The sequence below is a fragment of the Gossypium arboreum genome, chromosome 1 (assembly GCF_025698485.1).
Source record: "Gossypium arboreum isolate Shixiya-1 chromosome 1, ASM2569848v2, whole genome shotgun sequence".
Lineage (NCBI taxonomy): Eukaryota > Viridiplantae > Streptophyta > Magnoliopsida > Malvales > Malvaceae > Gossypium > Gossypium arboreum.
This window is the reverse complement of record NC_069070.1, coordinates 66,746,778-66,751,422: the sequence shown is the minus strand read 5'-3', so window position 1 is coordinate 66,751,422 and position 4,645 is coordinate 66,746,778. Positions and strand designations below refer to the sequence as shown.

At 29.0% G+C, this 4,645-nt stretch overlaps 1 long non-coding RNA gene across 1 annotated transcript; it reads right to left on the bottom strand.

Moving 5' to 3' along the window:
• Positions 1-212: 212 nt before the first annotated feature.
• LOC108465917 (uncharacterized) lies at positions 213-1,250 on the bottom strand. Its single transcript, XR_001868582.2, has 2 exons — positions 988-1,250; positions 213-540 (listed from the first exon to the last, which is right to left on the bottom strand). It is a non-coding gene; the product is annotated as an uncharacterized LOC108465917 (long non-coding RNA).
• Positions 1,251-4,645: the final 3,395 nt, after the last annotated feature.

Sequence of the window (4,645 nt, the reverse complement as noted above, 5' to 3'; positions counted from 1 at the left end):
CAATGCCTTAACTCAAAAGCTTAAAAAAGAAAGAAAAGAAAAGATACTAACTAACATGGGTTTTCTACAACAAAAACAATCATCTTCTTTCTTTTTAAAAAAGAAGCAAATAAATATATCCTATAGTTTTTGTACTGTAATTTGAACCCGTTATGTAATTTCATCTCCCTTTCTTCATGTTTCAACTCTTATCTTTGCTTATATGATGTGCATTTATGGACAATTTTAAAAACTATATTATTTAGTAAATTTGGAGTGTAAATAGGCCAATTTGCCCGGCCCCCTGGAAACCCAAAAATAAATAAATAAAATAAAGTCTATTTAGTTAGTGACCTATAAAGCCCAATACATGACCCAAAAAACAAACTTAATATCCTAGCCCAATAAGCCCAATCCTGAACAGCCCAAAAAGCCCAAAAATTTGAACCAAATCAGAAACCCTAGGTCACCCCCATTTGTTTTTTGCGCCGCAACAGCAACCACTAAGGCCTCTCCGTACCTCCGTACGCAGCACCGCACGCCAGCTGGCCTTCATCGTACCTGCAAAAATGGACATCAAAAGCAACAGAAATGGACAAATATTGTATTGTTTTTTTCTTTTCTTTTGTTTTCCCTTATTCGGCTATAAGAGAGCTAAAAGGAATCATCTTGTGGTACACACGCACAATACGCAATACACAAACATATTATGCACACTGAATATCAAAAGAAATCAAGTCGAAAGTTATTGGAAGGTGATTTCCAAATCTGTTTTTTTTTCTTTCTTTTTTTTGTTTCTTGCGATTGGCTTGCAACTTAGGCATGGATACATGAAGTGGATACCCGAATCGACGCCGATGAGAGCCCAAACATCTCAAAATATATAGATGTGGGCGAGGGTCAAATGGTACTAGGATACTGTTTAAATCTTCCAAGATTGTTTCATTTTTCGAAGAATACCATAGGATTCGAAACTTTTTTTTTTTAAAAAAAAGGAAGCAAAGTTACCAGATCTCCATGGTCACAGCCTCGGTTGGCGAAATCTGGTCGTTGTTCACGCCGTCGACCATCGAATGGATGTTGGTTCGGCAGTTGCATGCTGAACTGACCCTAACAGAGCAGATTAAGAGTTCTTTTTTTTTAAAAAAAAAAGAGAAAAAAGGGGAGAACAGAGCATATTAAGGGTTCTTCTTTTTTTTAAAAAAAAGAAAAAAAGGAGCTTAAAGGTTGTTGGCGTTTTGAAAGGCAAATAAATGGAAATGGAGGGTTTTAATATCAAGTTTAGAAAATTGTGCCATTCCAAAGGGTAAAGGCCTGCATGTTGACCGTTTAGCAGGCCAAATTCATGTGTGTTTGCTTAAATTGGGAGATTTGCGCGCTGACCCCTCTCATTCACTCTGATGTTGGATTAGGCCCTATTTGTACTTTAGTTGTTTTTTTGAATGACATCTGGATTAAGAAATCATATCAATTTAGCCCACGCTTCTATGCAGTATTTTGGGATCTGGAATATTTCCAGATTTAGTCCCTGAGTATTCGCGTTAGTGGCGTGTTAGTCTTTTTTTTATTTTAATGCTCTATTTTATTTACAAATTATCCCTTTAAATTTTATTCAGTTATAATTGAGTTTTTATTGGTATAAATTACTACTTTAAATCCGTTTAATATTTTTAGGTGTTAATTTATTTTAATAATTTTGCTTTGTTTCTAATTGGATAATTATTTTGGAGTTCTTTTATTATATTATTTATGCATTTAGTATAACATCTCATTTAAATATTTTGCATATATTTGTACATGCACCATTTTAATAGCTAAGTGTTATTTTAAAACTCATTTTGTGATTATAAAATTATAGTTTGAATTTCCTCCTTATATCATATAATTCTAATATCTTTAAATACTTTTATACATATTTTTACACATATAGTAAAAATAATTTAACCTTATGTGCATTTATGTATATATATATATAATTTGTAAATTTATTATATTTCTAAGATTATTATACATTTTTTATCTTTTCATATTTGGTACATAATTTACATTTTTTTATGAAAATTGTCAACCTTAAGCTAATATTCTTCAATATTTTGTATATTATCCGATTAAAAATATTTATTTTATAACATATATTTTAATAATTATATATATATGAAATAATTTTAGAAACTTCATTTTTTGTAATTATAAAATTATTATTATTTTGAGTATATCTATATATATTATATTGTTTTGGTGTTTGTATAGTTTATTATTTTAAATGTTTGAATATAAGGATATGTATGATTTTTAGACCAACTTAAAATTTATATATTATTATTAACCTCATTCTTTTATAAATTTATATGTACATATTTTTATATAAATCTATTTTGGGTATTATGTCTTGTCATGCTTTTTTTTATTACTCTTTTCTATCATATATATATTTTTTAATTATCGTGTATTTTATAAACCTTTAAATGAATTTGTGTTTAAAACATTTACATTTACATGCAATTAAATTCAAACTTTGATTCTATAATATTTCTTTCAATAATTATATATATTCTTAATTTCTACATAAATTTATCAACTTATATATTACGTATTTTAAAATATTCATTCTACAATACATATTTTAATGATTGCATGTGTTTATTAAGCTTGTCTTTACAAATGTTTTTATTTATCAATTCATCAATTCATATAGTATGTGTCATGTACTTATCATTGTGTTAAAATAGTTCTACACCATATTGCTCATCCGATCTGCATTTTGTTTTGTGCATCTAATAGCAATCATTTTTATTATGCCATGTATGTTTTCGTTGCATATTATTTATTCATTGTTTCATATTGTCATGTTAATTATTCTCCATGCATGATTGAAGTGGAGTTATATTTTCAAGTTGGTGATACTTAGTTGCTTAAGTATTTGTTAGCTGATTAAATAAATTGTATTGCCTCCACTCTTCTATTGTCGTGTTTTATGCGTACATATATCACCCCATATCACCATTTTCCATGTGATTTTTGAAATGCGATTTTATAAAATCCAAATTCTTAAAATCGACTCCGTTTTATTTTAAGTCGAATTAATACGTTTTAAGCTAGTTTTATAAGTATTCTTTTAAAAATTCTTTAAAACGAAGACGAGATTTGATATTTGGCAATTCGCGGAATCGTGCCCTAACGTGTTGGGTTACAATTTCTCGTTTGCTCAAAATAATCAAATATCCCTTCGAAATTTCACTCAGGTCTTCTAAAAATCCTTTAAAACAAAGGCAATATTCGGTGTTTGACAATTCGGGAATCATGCCCTATCGTGCTGAGTTGTGATTTCTCGTTTGTTCAAAATAATCGAACATTCCTTTAGGTTTTCACTCATGGTTTTTTCAAGAAAACCCTTTAAAACAAAGGCGATGTTCGATGTTTGGCAATTCGAGAATCGTGCCCTATCGTGCTGGGTTGCGCTTTTTCATTTGTTCAAAACGGTCGAAGATCCCTTCAGAATTTCAGTCACGTTTTCTAAAAACTCTTTAAAACAGAAAAAATGTTCGATGTTTGGCAATTCGGGGAATACTGCCCTATCGTGCTGGGTTGCAATCTCCCGTTTGTTCAAAATAATCGAATATCTCTTTCGGAATTTCACTCGTATTTTCTAGGGTGAGGCAATGGTCAATGTTTGGAAATTCGAGGAATCGTGCCCTACTGTGCTGGGTTTCAGTTTTCCGTTGGACCAAATAGCTGGGCATCCTTTTGAAATTTTTGAATTATAAACTTTCGGAAGTTGAAACAAGAAGATTTTTGGCAATCATCTCGGGTTACTAAAAAAAAAAGAACCACATTTCAAAAACATCTTTAAATTTTAGACATAAGGACAGTATTTAATCAGTTCGGTACCAATTTTGGGCGTAGTGAGGGTGCTAATCCTTCCTCATGCGTAACCGACTCCCGAACCCGTTTTCTCAAAAGTTCGTAGACCAAAATCGTTGTTTTAGTAAACTAAAAATGTTTTATTCTTAGGTGATCCGATCGCACCAAAACAAAAGGATCAGTGGCGACTCCATATCTGTTTTCCAAAGTCGATTCCCCTATTTTTTTTAACTTTGAAATGGGTGGTTTCGATATGGAGTTTAAATTGGCTTAACTTTTTCCCTCTATTCACAAGCCATGCTTTTTATACAATTATAAGAAATCTATGGTTGGTAGGGTTTAATTTTAAGTTCTATTTGCCATCTTTTGTTTATCTATAATATATAAAAGCGTGAGTCTATTTTGTTTTTTTAAACTGAAGAAGTTAACTTTTATTGTTAATTATATTATTAAATTGATATTAGAATAATAATTTATTAGTATTATTATTTGATAATGATAATAAAATTAATATTAATTAATATGATAATATGTGAAATTAATTAACTTGGTTATAACTTTAAAAGTTCTACGTTAAAAATAACATAATATATTATTAATTAATAATACTATATATCTATAAAATTATTGAATATAAGTGGTTAACTTTAAAATAATAAAATTCCAAGTTTTTTTATTAGATATGATCTTAATGTAAATATGATAATAATTAATACTGTTAAATTCAATTTTTATAATTAATAAAATTAATTGTGTGAGATTAACATTATATATATAAAGATAATATCAATATATTGGTAATTTA